Source organism: Myxine glutinosa, chromosome 11 (assembly GCF_964187855.1).
Source record: "Myxine glutinosa chromosome 11, kmMyxGlut1.1, whole genome shotgun sequence".
NCBI classification, from domain to species: Eukaryota; Metazoa; Chordata; class Myxini; order Myxiniformes; family Myxinidae; genus Myxine; species Myxine glutinosa.
The window spans coordinates 43,425,878-43,442,832 of record NC_136271.1 but is presented as its reverse complement, the minus strand read 5'-3'; the positions used below and the strand labels follow the sequence as shown (position 1 = coordinate 43,442,832).

The following is a 16,955-nucleotide window of genomic DNA, read 5'->3' as shown; positions in this document are numbered from 1 at the left end:
CGGTATGATAGACCTGAGCCTCGTCCTGGAGGTGGGGTTGCTATCTTTATAAAAAACTCTCTTCCTCACTCGCCCTCCACTGCCCTCTCTCCACCTCACCCCCAGGAATACCTTTGGCTACGGCTTCCCCTTCGCTCCCACCTTTTGTTCATATGTGTGTTGTACCGTCCACCAATCAGCGATGACTCCATCTACATCTCACTGTCTGATAATATGGACCAACTTCTATCTACCCATCCCAACTCTCTCTTCCTCATATGTGGTGATTTCAATTGTCACCATGCCAGTTGGCTGGGTGTGGGTACCTCTCTCACCAGCCATGGCTCTTCAGCAAAGGACTTCTGCGACTCACTGGGACTGACACAATCTGTCAATTTCCCGACCCGGATCTCAGTCAACGGAGCATCTTCTCTTCTGGATTTGGTTATGACAAACTTCCCTGAAAATGTCTGCTGCTCTTCTTCTGCTCCAATCGGCTCATCTGATCATGTGCTTGTCAAAGTGGACATCTCTCTGACCATTCTCAGAGAGCCTCCTCAGCGTCCGCGAGTCTGGCATTTCACTCAGGCCAACTGGCATGGTCTTCAAGCAGCCTTCAATCATCTGGACTGGTCTCCCATCTCTACCGCCTCTGACATCAACTCATCCTGGGAATTCTTTCAAAGTAAATTGCTCTCTCTCATGCACAGATTTATCCCATCTCGTCTTCAGTTGTCATACCCTTCCTCCCGTCCATGGTACACGGAATCTTGTGGTGAGGCGGTTGCCCTGAAACAACTTGCTTTCGTCTCCTGGAAAGCAAATCCAATGGAAGGAAATCTCATTTCCTTTCACAAAGCCCGAAACAAGTGTGTGTCCACCCTCAGGAGAGCCAGGAAACAATATCTCACCATTCTCAAGACCGAACTCTCTTATCTGTCTCCCTCTTCCAAATCCTGGTGGCGTCTGGTCAAATCTGTTTCTGGTGTTTGTTCCCCCTCCATCCCCTCCCTCACCTCAAACGGCTTAACGGCTGACTCCGCACGTGAAAAAGCTGAATGCCTCAACTCTGTGTTTGCCTCTAAATCTTGTGTCCCAAACCCATCCCTCTCTGTACCCACCGTACCCAGTCGTACCCAGCTGCTCCTGGACTCTGTGTCCTTTCCTCCTGACAAGGTGGAAAAGTTTCTGTCAACCCTCGACTCTGATTCTGCAACTGGTCCTGACGGCATCAGCCCACGGGTCCTAAAATCATGTTCTTCCACTCTTTCACTCCCTCTTTCTGTTCTCTTCTCCCTCTCTTTTGCTCAAGGTCATCTGCCATCTGCTTGGAAATCAGCCAACATCACCGCTTTGCACAAAAAAGGTGCAAAAACAGATCCCAGCAACTACAGACCAATCAGCCTTCTCCCAATTATCTGCAAAGTCATGGAATCCATCATTGCTTCAGATATTAAATCTTTCCTCTTCTCCAATGGCTTGATCTCTGATCATCAATTTGGTTTCAGACCTGGTGACTCTGCTCTGGACATGCTGCTTCTGCTTTCTCAACAATGGATGGAGGTCCTCAACGCCAAACAGGAAATTAGAGCAGTCTCCCTTGACATTTCACATGCCTTCGATATGGTCTGGCACCCTGCTCTGCTCTCCAAACTCTCCTCCTTTGGTATCCATGGAAATCTCCACGCATGGCTGGCGGACTTCCTCTCTGGTCGTAGTCAACGTGTGGCCCTGAATGGGTTTCTCTCATCTCCTCTTCCTGTTCAGGCTGGAGTTCCCCAAGGTAGTGTTCTGGGCCCTGTGCTTTTTCTGGTCTTCATCAATGATCTCTCTGACTCTCTTGAAAATCCTCTCTATCTCTTTGCTGACGACTCTACTCTCTGTCGCTCCATTCCTCATCCCTCAGATCGGCAGTCTGCAGCCTCTTCACACTCTGCAGACCTGGACAAAATCACAGACTGGTCAAACAAGTGGAACATGTCTTTCAATCCTGACAAATCTCACACTCTTACAATGTCTCTCCGAAAGGACCGACTGGACAACCCTCCCATCTACTTTCTCAACAATCCTCTCCAAGAAGTTCTGTCGCTCAAGCTTTTGGGTCTCACTGTCTGCCATGATCTTTCTTGGGAAAACCACATTTCCAAGCTGGCTTCCAAAGCCAGTCGCCGACTGGGCATCCTCCGTCGTGCGAAGTCCTTCCTTGGCACACCTGAGCTCCTCACAACATACAAGGCTTTCATCCGCAGCTCAATGGAATACTGTTCCCCCCTCTGGGCTGGTGCTCCTGCCTCACACCTTGCTCGGCTTCACGCTGTTGAGGCCAAAGCTTTCAGAATCATTGGAATCTCCTGCGATGTAGTCAACGCCGAGGGCCTTTCACTCACTCACCGCAGGCAGGTTGGTGGTCTTTCTGTCTTCTACCGACTCCTCTCCGGCCTTGCTCCCCCAGCTCTCTCTGTGCTCTGTCCCCCCAATATTCCTTCAGGTCGCACAAGATCTGCCTGCAACCCTCTTATGGTTAAACTGCCAAAGTCTAGGCTCTCTGCTCACCTTCACTCTTTCATTCCCCTTTTCTCCCGCCTCTGGAACAAACTCCCCCACTCCCTTCAATCCCACTCCTCCCTCCAGGTCTTTAAAACAGCTGTTCACCACCATCTCTTATCGTCCCCCATCGAAAACCTTGATCTTTTCTACCCCCGGTAATTCACCCCAGAGTCCTTGCAGTGTTCATATGTTTTAATCCTCTCCCACCTCCCCCCAAGTCCTCCCGATGTCCCTGCTCTCAAATGTTGTGTTTGTGTCCTTCCCCCTCTTCCCCCTCTCTTTTGTGTCCTTCCCCCTCTCTCCCCATCTTGTCTGCCGCTCCCCTTGTTTTTTGTGTTTTGTGTGTCGGTTTGTCTTTTTGTGTGATTAATGTTAGCTCTTTCACGAGCCTCGATCTTGTACACAAAAAAAAAAAAAAAAAAAAAAAAAAAAAATCTCTTTGCCGACGCCTCTACTCTCTGTCGCTCCATTCCTCATCCCTCAGATCGGCAGTCTGCAGCCTCCTCACTCTCTGCAGACCTGGACAAAATCACAGACTGGGCAAACAAATGGAACATGTCTTTCAATCCTGATAAATCTCACACTCTTACGATGTCTCTCCGAAAAGACCGACCTGAAAACCCTCCCATCCACTTTCTGAATAATCCTCTCCAAGAAGTTCTGTCACTCAAGCTTTTGGGTCTCACTATTTGCCTTGATCTTTCCTGGGAAAACCACATTTCAAATCTGGCCTCCAAAGCCAGTCGTCGACTGGGCATCCTCCGTCGTGCGAAGTCCTTCCTTGGCACACCTGAGCTCCTCACCACATACAAGGCTTTCATCCGCAGCTCTATGGAATACTGCTCTCCCCTCTGGTCTGGTGCTCCTGCCTCACACCTAGCCCGTCTTCATGCTGTTGAAACCAAAGCGTTCAGAATCATTGGAATCTCCCGCGATGAAGCTAACTCCAAGGGCCTTTCACTCACTCACCGCAGGCAGGTTGGTGGTCTTTCCGTCTTCTACCGACTCCTCTCTGGCCTTGCTCCCCCAGCCCTCTCTGGGCTCTGTCCCCCAAATATTCCTACAGGTCGCACAAGATCTGCCTGCAACCCTCTTATGGTTAAACTGCCAAAATCAAGACTTTCTGCTCACCTTCACTCCTTCATTCCTCTTTTCTCCCGCCTCTGGAACAAACTCCCTCACTCTCTTCAATCCCACTCCACCCTCCAGGTCTTTAAAACAGCTGTTCACCACCATCTCTTATCCTCCCCCATCCAAAACCTTGATCTTTTCTACCCCAGCTAATTTCGGTCCCCTTGTTTTATACCTCTCCCCCCCCCCCCTCCCCTTCCCACGCCTCCTGCCCCCAAGCCCTCTCCCTCCCACACTTCTCCCTGCTCTCAAATGTTGTGGTGGTGTGCTTCCCCTTCTCAAATGCTTCCCCTTCTCAAATGCTTCTCTCCCCATCTTGTCCTCCGCTCCCTCTTTTTGTATATTTTGTTTGTCTGGTTGATTTGTTTGTGAAATAAATGTTAGCTCTTTCACGAGCCTCGATTCAGTATACAAAAAAAAAAGAAAAAAAAAAGAAAAAAGAAAGAAAAAAAGAAGCAAAATTGACAACATCTACAGCAGCTTAACCACCACCGCACCTGCTACCCCTCAAACCACCTGCCCCCCCTTATCCTGCCAACCCCTGTCTCAGTTCTCCCCAGTCTCCCCAACTGACCTCTCTGAACTCCTCATAGGAATGAAAACTGCCACCTGCACTCTTGACCCCATCCCCTCCAGCTTTGTCAAGGCCTCCCTTCCTGCTCTCTCTCCACTTATCACTGCAACAACAAGTGAATCCTCTTGGATTGCGCTGAGGTTCGGGCTTGGAATTTCTAGGAGGAAGTATAATTTGTATGCAATGAAAGTACATGTAATATGGGATCGAGTAAGCTCGAGTAAGCTTCACCAGTGCGCGTGCGCGAATTTACGTCACGTCGGCAGCGAGAAGGCGTTCCCCAACACGAACCAATCAGGAACTGCCACGCCCACTTATATGATCTCCGAATTCCTGTGACAGGAATTAGCGTTACACTGGCTGGAAGTCAATCGCTAAAGGCGCTTCCTCAGCGCCAATCACCAGTGCGCGTGCGCGAATTTACGTCACGTCGGCAGCGAGAAGGCGTTCCCCAACACGAACCAATCAGGAACTGCCACGCCCACTTATATGATCTCCGAATTCCTGTGACAGGAATTAGCGTTACACTGGCTGGAAGTCAATCGCTAAAGGCGCTTCCTCAGCGCCAATAAACTCCTCCCTGTCTACAGGCATCGTCCCACCATCCCTCAAAATTGCTGCTGTTACCCCCATTCTGAAAAAACCTGGACTCAACCCTGACACCCTAAACAACTTCAGACCCATCTCCAACCTACCCTTTCTGTCAAAAGTTTTGGAACGCGCTGTAGCCACTCAACTCAAACATCACCTCTCTGCCAATAACCTGTATGAAACATTCCAATCCAGATTCCGCTCCAACCACAGTACTGAAACTGCTCTCCTCAAAATCACCAACGACCTTCTCCTCTCCTCTGACGCTGGCAACCTCAACATTCTCATCCTCATCGACCTCAGCGCCGCCTTTGACACCATCAATTACACCAGCCCCCTCACCCGACTTGAAACCACCTTTAACATTACCGGCACTGCCCTCTCTTGGATCAAATCATACCTCTCCGACAGATGCCAGTTCATCTCCATCAATAACTGCAAATCCCCCACTGCTCCCCTCCCCCAAGGTGTCCCCCAAGGTTCAGTTCTTGGCCCCCTCCTCTTCATCCTGTACCTGTCCCCCCTTGGTCACTTAATCCGCCGTCATGGTCTCCAATTCCACTGCTTCGCCTCAAACTTAACTAAGATAAATCTGAAATAATCATCATTGGCTCAAAAATGCTCACCAAATCCACCCATAACTTTGCCCTCAACATCGACGGTTTCCCAGTATCCACCTCCCCTCACATCCGGAATCTTGGCAGCATCTTCGACCAAACCCTCTCCTTCGACAAATACACTAAACAGATCACAAAGACAGCCCGTCTTTCACCTGAAAAACATCGCCTGTCTCCGTCCATCCCTCTCCTCCACGGCTGCAGAAACCCTCATCCACGCCTTCATCACCTCCCGTCTGGACTACTGCAACAGCCTCCTTTTTGGTTCACCCTCAATAATCACCAATAAACTCCAATACATTCAGAACTCCGCTGCCCGTCTACTCACCCATTCCCGGATCCGTGACCACATCACCCCCGTCCTTTACAAGCTTCACTGGCTCCCCATCCCCCAGAGAATCCAGTACAAAATCCTCCTCTTGACCAACAAAGCCCTCCATAACCTGGCCCCATCCTACCTGACTGACCTCCTCTCCAGACACACTCCCACCCGCAACCTCCGCTCTGCTGGTACCAACCTCCTGACCCCCCCCCCCATGGGGACCAAATTCAGATCCTGGGGGGACAGGGCCTTCTCCATCGCTGCTCCCACCCTCTGGAACTCACTCCCTCCCACCATCAGAGACTCCTCCTCACTCACCACATTCAAAACATCACTCAAGACCCACCTGTTCAACACTGCATTCAACATTTAACCCACAGCATTTAACCCCTGACTATCTCTTCTCCTTCTCCTTCCTTTTGCTTTGATTATTTACCTATTGATTTTTGTCTTTTTGCACTTGTTTTTTGTACTCTGTCAAAGCGCCTTTGGGCTTCTTGAAAAGCGCTATATAAAATAAATGTATTATTATTATTATTATTATTATTATTTAAACAGTATCTATACATAAAGGTGTTCTAATTGAACAAACAAAAAAAAAATTGACTTTGCAATAATTTATTCAACGAAAAATTGTTGCACAGCATGCACAATTGCATGCACAGCTCGTTTCAAATCCCCCCACAACATCTCGATGGGATTTAGATCCGGGCTTTGACTTGGCCATTCCAGAACCCTCCATTTCTTTCTTTTCAGCCATTCCTTGGTGGATTTACTGGTATGTTTAGGGTCATTGTCATGTTGCAAGGTCCACCTTCGGTTGAGCTTCAACTCTCCGACAGATGGCCTCACATTATCCTCAAGCACCCTCTGGTACAATGAAGAATTCATAGTGGATTCTATGATGGTGAGCTGCCCAGGCCCTGATGCAGCAAAGCTGCCCCAAACCATAATATTTCCACCACCATGCTTTACAGTTGGTATCAGGTACTTGTGGTCAAATGCTGTCTTTGGTTTTCGCCAAACATGTCTTCTGGTACTGTGGCCGAATAGCTCTACCTTTGGCTCATCTGTCCAGAGCACATTGTTCCAAAAGTGCTGGACTTTGCCGAGGTGTTCATTGGCAAACCTTAGTCTTGCCCTGATGTTCTTTCTGGACAGCAAAGGTTTCCACCTGGCACACCTCCCATGGTGATCAAATTTGTGCAGCCTCTTTCTAATGGTAGACTCGTGCACTTTGACATCAACAGTGGAAAGAGCTACTTGTAGGTCCCGTGATGACATTCTGGGGTTCTTAAAAACTTCTCTCAGCATCTTGCGGTCTGCTCTCGGGCTGAACTTGCTGGGGCGGCCTGGCCTGAACAAGTTAGCAGTTGTTTGGAATCTTCTCCACTTGTAGATGATCTTCCGGACAGTCGAATGATTGATTTCAAATTGTTTGGAGATCTATTTAAATCCCTTCCCAGACTCGTAGGCATCTATAACCTTCTTTCTGAAGGCCTCAGAGAGCTCTTTTGATCTAGGCATGGTGACGCCGCACACTTTAACAACAAAGAGCAAACCAAACTAAATGTCTGAGGTTTAAATAAAACAGGTTCCTCCAAGATCCTCTCTGACGATGTTCTAATCATTTGCACCTGAGCTGGTGCACCTGATTCTAATTTTAGGTATTTGAAGTAGTGATAAATGTAAGGGTGTACTTACTTTTTCCACATGCGAAATTTGCATTCATGTTTATTTAAATTATATAATGGACTACAAAATGTAAATGTTTCATGATATTTGTTATATTATATCACCTTTATCTATCAATATTATTGAAATGAAGATCAAAAATCTGTATGTTGAAATATGTTGAAAGAGTCAAAACTTTACATGGGGTGTACTTACTTATACACGTTACTGTATTTCTCTATCCAACATAACTACTTCCTTGGTGCTAAAGATATGGTTGATGGTATGCAAATGAGAATACACTGTCGAATCTGGAATATGTCTGCGCAGCTTGGCCTAAAATGCTGGCTCTTCTGGGGTTTCAGGGACCATTCTGTCTCCACAATATAATAATCCTTGCAGTTCACCTGATCACCTCTTGCACCATACACCACATTTCTCTTCAAGGGGTTTTGGAGGGTGGCCGGGGGGAAGAGGATGAGGTATCCTTCACGTGCAAAACTTGTTGTCTAATGGTTTTTTGGAGCTTGAAGACAGTGGAAATCCCAAGCCTTGAGGAGGATCATTTTACCCTTTACAATAAGCCTGCAACATAAGGTATGGTTTTTATTGGCCGCCTTGAATGATGGACAGTCATACATGTTTAGGCAGCTCAGCTTTTAGAAAAGCTCATCTGGAGTAAACCAGACTTTTGAAGCACTTGTCTGATGTTTATATTTCCCCTTAGCAATGTTCCTTGGATCACCAACAATGGAATCTGCTGATCGACAAGGATCTGAATCACTGAAAGCTTGTGAATTAATGTGTGATGAGAAGAATCAAACTGAAGGTATTGGTTTGTTTGGGTTGATATTCAATATACACAATATTCCAAGGAGCCTCCTCTAACTTGTACCCCAAGTAAAAAAAGGCTAACTTATTGTCCTTACATCCCTCCTATGTGAAATTAATGTTAGAATTGAGATAATTGATGAACGTAAATAAATCGTGCTGTTGTGATTTCTTATGAGCGACAAATCTCGTCAACATATCTCAGCCAAATCCATGGCATGATACCAGGAAAATATAACAAGATGTTCCATTCAAACTCCTGCATGCACAAGTTCGATGAGTGAGATGGATGAACCCATAGCACATCCTTGCTGTTGTTGTTGTATAGCCCCAGACACTACTCTTGAACAAGCCCGTAGCACAGAGGCAGCCGATCGATCTCGCAGGAGCGACCCACAGATCCTCAACATCTACTGATCTAGGATGGTGTACCCCTACCTTCAAGAAGTCGGGACCACGACAGTTAAAGAGAGAGGGAGACAGAGAGAGAGACAGAGAGAGAGACTTTGACTTTTAAGCTCTTTTTATTATAAAAGTATAAAACAAGAATACCACCAAAAGCAATCAATCAGGGCAATCAGTAAAATCATAGCAATCCCGAAAGGAAAAAAAAACAAACGGTGCACTGCAAACCCAGCAACAGAAAGGTGCAAATGCCAGAAAAAAACAGCACACGATAAGAAACACCCGCACTGTATTATACGGAGATTAACAATTTGTTTTCCTGGACCTCACAAATCCCTCCAACACACCAAGTCGCAACAAAATTAGCAAGGTCGTTTGCCGTTTGGACACAGCCAAATTCAAGCTTGAGCCTTGCTGACACCAATGAACTAAAGAACACCATGATACTGCATTCCTGCATGGGTCTGCCGCCCAGCTTCGCTTTCCGCGACAGGTATACGGCCAGTTTAGCAGTAGCGGTTAGGAACCCGAATACAATGGATGTGGTTCCCTTTTTGGGAGGAAAGCCAAAGATGTAAGCTTTCAAAGAAAAGGTAACCTGCAATCTATGGGAAATAAAATTTAACCAATGAAACAAAGGAGAAAGTCTTTCACAATTAATGAAAGCATGAAGCAAATCTTCCCTCGCCGGACAAAAGGGGCAACAGCCGGAAATGGGGGAAAAAAAACGGATGACAGCATTGGAAGGAACAATCCAGTGGGCCAAACGCCACTGAAGGTCACCTGTTCTTTTAGAAATAAGTCCAGCATACATTGTATCCCATAAAGGCTCAGAGGGGGGACCGGGAGGCAAGAGTCCTTTCCACCGGGTAACCCCAGCTAGAGGTGGGTCCCCAAGAAGAAGTTTCACACAAGACCTATAGATACTCTTGCTGCTCATGCCATGGAAGGGGGGTGACCCTGCGCTCATGGGGGGCAGCTCGTTTGGGGTAAAAGTGACCCCTAATTTTGGGACTGTGGGCTCGACCTCTATGTCCTGCGTCCAATGTAGGCCTAGCTGGTGGCCCTTTCGGATCACCGCTCTTAGTATATTCTCGATTTGCCTCCTGGACCGAACACCTGTTAGGTCCGCCAGCTCGTTCGCAGGCTTCCATCCCTGTCCAGAGTCGTGTCGGAGATGACACACTTTCAGGATGTTGGCCGCTATAAAATGCTGGCAGAAGTCGCGACTCCTCGGGATATCGGGGAAAAGTGAGTTGAAAAATAAAGGCTCATGTGCATACATGTTAGTGCCATACGAGTCTGTTTGGCGACTTATCGAAACGCCCTGCCAGGCATTCAAGAGGCTCTGATAAAAAACTGGGAGCAGAGATGTATCGGTGTGTTGAAGGTTGGTCAGGAAAAGTTCCTGTCCGTATCCGAGCCTCCCAGCTCGTTGAAGAATGGAGCAGGCTAAGGGCTTTCCTGGTAGGTGTTCTGCATACAGCAAGCGTTGGATGGAGCGGAGCCGGAAGGCCAACAGGCGGCATTTCACATCGACTAGGCCATGACCACCCTCGGCCAAGGGACAACATATGGCGCTGGGTCGAAGCCAGTGGTAGCCTCCCCAAAAAAAATCCACCAGTTTCCTCTGGATAGCTTGGAGCAAAACCTCCGGTGGTTGCAGGCAGATGAACCGGTGCCACCAAAGGGTAGTGACGAGGTTGTTGACAACTAGCACGCGACCCTTATAGGACAGGTGGGGTAGAGCTCTTTTCCATCGGCTCAAACGCCCGTCTACCTGGTCAATGATCCTGTCCCAATTGTTCTGGGCATACTGAGGAGGTCCGAGGAAGACGCCCAAATACTTGATGCCATCGTTTGCCCACACTAGTTCTGCAGGAAGGGGAGGTGGTGGTAATAACGGTGGCATAGATAAGTCGTTTTTTGGAAAGGGGATCCACAGAGCCTTGCTTTTCCCCCAATTACACCTTAATGATGAGGCAAGGTTGAAGTCCGACAAACACTTTGCCATGGCGTCACTGTCGCATTTTCTTTTTATAATGACACACAGGTCGTCGGCATAAGCTGACAGGGTCAAAGGTGGGTGTCCTGGAGAAAGGGCAAGTCCAGGGATATCCTTTCTGAGGGCGATTAAGAGGGGCTCCAAGGCGAGGGCAAATAATAGACCTGAAAGTGGACAACCTTGCCTTACCCCTCTCTGAACCTTTATGGGTGGGCAAAATTCGTTGTTAACTTTGATCAGGCTGGAGATGTTTGCATATAACAAAGCTATGTAGGCTCTAAAATTTGTGCCAAGCCCGCAAGCTTGTAACACATGACACAAAAACTCATGATCAATGCTATCAAAGGCTTTTGCCAGGTCAAGAAACACCAATCCAAAATCCTCTTTAACACATTTACCAGTTAACAAATCTCTGACTAGGAATATGTTGTCATAGATGGATCTGCCAGGGATGCCGCAACTTTGATCAGGTGACACCAGGTCCCCGATAACTGTCTTCAACCGGTTCGCAAGGACCTTGGAAAACAGTTTGTAATCCGTGCACAACAACGAGATCGGACGCCAGTTTGACAGGTGTCGGAGATCGCCAGTCTTGGGTAGCAGGCAGAGTACTGCTCTTCTAAAACTGAGCGGTAATTCTCCGGATAAAAGAGATGCATCCAGAACATTGAGCAGCTCTGGGCCCAAAATGTCCCAGAATGCCGAAAGAAATTCGGCCGGTAGGCCATCGATGCCAGGGGCTTTTCCCGACTCCATCTCAGCGAGTGCACCGGATAGCTCTGGAAGGGTAATTGGAGCATCCAGTTCCAGACGTTGGGCCTCAGCCACGGAAGGAAGGTGAGAGGTCAAAACATTCATCATTTCGTGAGAGACTGTTTTGGCCTTGAAAAGTTCAGAAAAGAAATCAATTATATTTAATTTTATATCACTCGGATTTGTTAGGATGTTCCCCCCTGGGTCCAAAACCGAAGATATGAGTCGTGCTGGTTTCTCTATAGTTTCTAGGTGAAAGAAAGCCTTAGTTGGGGTATCTGAAACCTTTACATTTTGTATTCTTAGCCGAACTAGTGTGCCCGCTGCTTTTTCATGGATCAAATCCCTTAATTGGGCCTTCTTCTCGAGTAGCAACCGATAGTTCACTGGGTTGCTCTCATTGGCCAACTTGCTCTCTAACCTTAAGATGTCTGCTTCCAAGCAAGCCATCGTGATATGTTTTACATTGGTACAGTGCGAATTAAATTGTTGACAAAATACTCGAATTTGGGCCTTTAGGTTATCCCACCAGAGGCTAATTGAGGAGAAAGAAGATTTTTTAGTACTCATTTCAGCCCAGAAATCACGAAAGGAGTCTGTAAATAAACTGTCCTCTAAAAGTTTAACGTTAAACTTCCAGTAACTATTTCTGCATGTGGGTCGAGGAAAAGAAAGATCTAAGGTTACCATATGGTGGTCTGAAAACAATGACGGAAAACAACCTGACGAGGCCGCGACGTTCTTAAAGGGTACATTTATGTACCAGCGGTCGAGTCTTGCCGAAGACACCCGGCCATTGGCACATCGACACCAGGTAAACTGGACTGTGTTGGGGTGGTGCAATCGCCAAACATCCAGTAGACCGGCCGTCTTAAAGAAACGGGATAGGTCCGCATGGGACTCGGGGTGGGGTTCTGCCGAGTTTCTGTCTTTCGGAGGGTCAAAGGTGCAATTAAAGTCACCACCAATGCACACACATTGATCGAGATCAACTGATTTCAGGTGGTTTACCATGGAAGTGAAGAAGGCCTTTCGGTCCCTGCTCTCACTAGGTGCGTACACATTGAAAATGGTACAGCGGAAGTTTTGATGTGCAAGCTGGAGGGAAATAAGCCGGCCTTTTATGACTTCCTGAAAATGACAAGACTCGAAAGCTAGGCCTGGCTTTAGAAAAAACCCAACCCCAGCAGATGAGGCTGACAGATTGCTAAAATAGCATTGCCCTTTGAAAGTTTGGCACCAGTCATGTTCCACGTTAGGTGTGATGTGGGTCTCTTGTAGTAAAAGAACATTTGCCTTTTTACGGTCAAACAAGTTTTTGACTTGGGCCTGACGGAGGTGGCTTGCACCCCCACCATTCATGTTTAAGGTCGCAAAGGAAATGTTTTTCATTCCGTGGTAATGAAATCGCCCTGTGCTTGGGAACACTCTGCACCTGCTCGGGTAACAAACTTTCTTAACCTGTGGAGTTGAGATTTCGTCAGGTCAAAATCCTCACGCGCTTTGATTATTGACTTTGCGGTGCACATGAATGCAGCCAAGTCAGGGAAATTGTCTTTAATGACAATGTTGCGGTGACGATACGTTTCGTTAAGGAAGGTAAGAACGAGTTGAGGGGATACCTGCGAGTGACCTGTCATTGTTTGTGACAGCGCGGTTGCCTCAATGTCATCTTCGGACTCAGACACGTCAGATAACATGTCGTCGGGATCTGGGGTATTACCCGCTGCCCCCGCGGTCTTGTCTGGGGGCACCTTCACAAGTTTCTCAAGGTGTTCCCGAGGGCACTCGTTAACACTTTGGTGGATATTTGTTTCTGGGGTCGGAGCTTGGGTTTGAGATCCCGGCAAACTCAGATTTGCTGGCCCCGTTTGTACAGTGGGAGCGTTTATTGAATCCTTAGTCTGCTCGGTATTTAAAGGGGGGGCAGGCGGAAAACCATTTCCCAGCTCGGAAATGGTAATACTTTCACTGGAGGTTTCGCACTCGGAAACTTCCAGGTGAGAGGTACAAATTTTATTTTTTGGCTCATTTACATAATGAGACTCACTGGTGTCATTGGCAACGGTATCCATGTTCTCAGTTAGTGAGGGAATGTCAGAGGGGCACTCGGACACGTGTGCGCCGGAAATGGTGCCGCCCATGACCGCCTTCTTTGCAGCACCAGCGAAACTGCTTGGCGCTGGTGCTCTTCGCTTTTTAGAAAACACTGTGGATTCTTCGTTCATGGGTTCGGGAAAGGGGGCAATGCTAGTTGTGTCAGTCGCATCGGTGGGTGTCGTCACATTGGAATCGAAAAGCACCGGTGTGACAGACGACTCAGTCGGGGTGTCAGAAGGTACGGTCGGGGTGTCAGAAGGTACGGTCGGGGTGTCAGAAGGTACGGTCGGGGTGTCAGAAGGTACGGTCGGGGTGTCAGAAGGTACGGTCAGGGTGTCAGAAGGTACGGTCCGGGCGTCCGAAGGTGCGGTCGGGGTGTCAGAGGGTACGGTCCGGGTGACGGAAGGTACGGTCGGGGTGTCAGAAGGTACGGTCAGGGTGTCAGAAGGTACGGTCCGGGCGTCCGAAGGTGCGGTCGGGGTGTCAGAGGGTACGGTCCGGGTGACGGAAGGTACGGTAGGGGTGACAGGAGATACGGTCCGGGTGACGGAAGGTACGGTAGGGGTAACAGGAGATACGGTCCGGGTGTCAGCGAGCATGGTCGGGGTGTCACAAGGCGCGGTGGAGGGATTGGCCTTTTTGCAAGCCCTTTCGTTATGTCCCGGTTCACCACACTTCGGACAAGCGGCCCTAGGACAGAATCTTTTAACGTGTCCGAATTCTCCACAATTAAAGCAAGTTAAGGAGGCTGAGGAAGCATACATGTGGTATTCTCGATCATCCAACGATACTTTAAAGGATATATTTAAACCTGTATCGGCTCCGCGATCCGGGAGGATCATGTACACCTGCCTCCTAAAGCTCATCACGTGTTTAACACGATCGCTGCGACACCCGAGCGGGATCATTGAGATTCGGGAAACAATTTTTCCATAACGAGACAGAACAGATAGGAGTTTCTCGCCTGGCACAAATGGTGGGACGTTGGATATTGTTATCTTGGTCGCCGGCGTATCCATAGGGGATACCGTAATGTAATGGCCCCCTTTTATGGTTAGACCGGTACTAACGACGTCATGGACGAGTTTTTCTTCTGACACGAAGACAACAAATTTTTGGTTCATTCGTGACGCCGCACGAACATTACCGTCTCCTATGATGGATCCCACGGCAAGGATAATGTCCTCAGTAGGAGCTCCTTCGGGCGGAACACATGCGAATGCATGCTTACGTGTCAATTTCTCGAACGCCTCGCAACGAGAGCGTGTATTCGCCATACCGGCGAAATCCCCCCCCCCCCCCCTTGTCCGAACCGGACAAGAAGGTGTCAAACCTAAATAATCAAACTAAAGTAAATAATAAACGTGCATTATAAGCGCAAGAAAAGGCTTACAAAGCGTCGTCAAAGCCAGTAGGCCGCACCCAAAATGGGCTCGCTCTCAATCCTCTCTCTCTTGAAGACAAGGGTACAGAACGGATGGAAACACGATGCCGAAGCACAACGGATGGAAAAGGAGAGGGAGGGGGGGCAGGGGGGGGCAGGAGAGGAGAAAAACTCACAAAGAACTCACTACACCACAGAGCAGTTGCTCACAGCCGCCATGACGCCACACCCACCAAGAACGGCCAGCAGGGGGCGCGAGAGAGAGAGAGAGAGACAGAGAGAGAGAGAGTCGTGACGTCATCAGCAGGTCAGCTTCTCCACCAATCAGCGCGCCGCTTCCTGCTCGCCTCTGACGGCCTAAGTGGTCCTCGCCAATCGGTGCTCTGCTTCCTCCTCGGCCTTCCTTCCACCAATCAGCGGGTAGCTTCTTGCTCCGCCCCGGCCAATCACGGCTCCTTCTTACCCCGGCCTTCTCCTTGGTCAACTCCCGCCCAATAGTGAGTCGCTTCCTGCTCCACCCTGGCCAATCACGGCTCCTTGGGGCGTGTCTTCAGCCTGCCTGTCTTTTGTGGCGATGTAGTTGGTGTGGCCCAAATGGCAATCTTCAGAACTGGCTTCCGGTTGGTTTTATGGTTATTATTTAGTGCAATTAATGGGCATTTCTCACAAGTGTCTACGGTGCAGTGTCAAAAGAGCCAAAGGATAAATCACATAGGGTAAGACATACAAGGGATAATTTATCCTTTTCCCCTAAGCTAGTTAACATGCCCCGCCTCCTCGTGATGGGGACAAAGATACACCTTACTCCGCCATTCGGCCAAACATAACTTATTGCATGTGGATGGTTGTTACCCGACATCCGGAGCATGATACTTCCACAAATCTACCTGACTCTACATATCACGACCCCACAAACTTAACAGTGTGGCGGACACGAAAGCCCACTGGCGTGGTGACATAATTCCGCGCACCAAGTGGGCGGCGGCCACGCCCGAGGGGTAGGCGTGGCCTCAGGATATACACCGGGCACGCAGCCCGGAGCGCGCCAGTGCTACAGTGACGTCTTTGGAATAAAGAACTATAAACTTACCGCGTTGTCCGCTTCCTCCTTGGTAGCAAGTCACGCGCGTAGCACCGCGTGCTAAAACAGTATGTTTTTGTGTGTGTTTGTGAATATGTATGTTTATGTGTGTGTTTAATATTAAATATAGATTTTCCTTATTGGGTGGAGGTAGGGGAGTATTTTAGTCACCTCCAAAAAAATAGAACAAAAAAAAACCAAATTGATTTCTTCAAAAGACCAACAGGATTAGAACATCACTGGGTAACTCTGGATACTCCTGTTCCCACAGGATTAAATGAACAAGCATTCTGAGTATTGCGCTGCAATACATGTCCCCTACCGGCAGTCTGTCGTCCGGAAAACTGTGTGAATTATATAATTACCAACTCATGGTGTGAGGTAACTCGGCTAAAAATTATCCGATTTGCACCAAATAAAGTTTATGAATGGTTGCACAGACCCCTACTTCTCACTAAAAGGGGAAAAAGAATGTAAATCGGAGTTAAAACAAGGAATATTAACAGCTTTGACTTACCGCACTCCAAATTATAGTCCGGAAAACTGTTTAGGGGGAAATTTCCAAAGTTCAAAGTGCCATAACTTTGTCAAAAATGATCCAAACGTCGTGAAGTTCGAACTTGAACTGTAACTTATCATGAGGAAACCATGCACCAAATTTGAAATCATTAGCATTAAGAGTTTAGAAAAAAAGTCCGGAAAACGGTTCTTTGCGTGACGGACTGACAGACTGATGGACTGACGGCGTGCAAACCTATAGTCCCCTCCGGTGTACACTGGTAGGGGACTAATAACACCCCAATTTCCCTTAACCATGGCATGTGTTTGGTCTGATGAAAATACGGAAACGTCCGAGCTATAGATTGATTTAAAAAATGTTTTTAAGAGGGCCGGACACTTGGTATTGCCCCGGGGCCCATTCTGGCTCTCGGCGGCCCTGCCGTATAACCACCACGAAGAG

At 48.2% G+C, this 16,955-nt stretch overlaps 1 protein-coding gene across 1 annotated transcript in view; it reads right to left on the bottom strand.

Moving 5' to 3' along the window:
* Positions 1 to 16,955, bottom strand: part of LOC137436603 (uncharacterized) — a 77,488-nt gene that overhangs the window by 24,452 nt on the left and 36,081 nt on the right. The window lies entirely within an intron of this gene.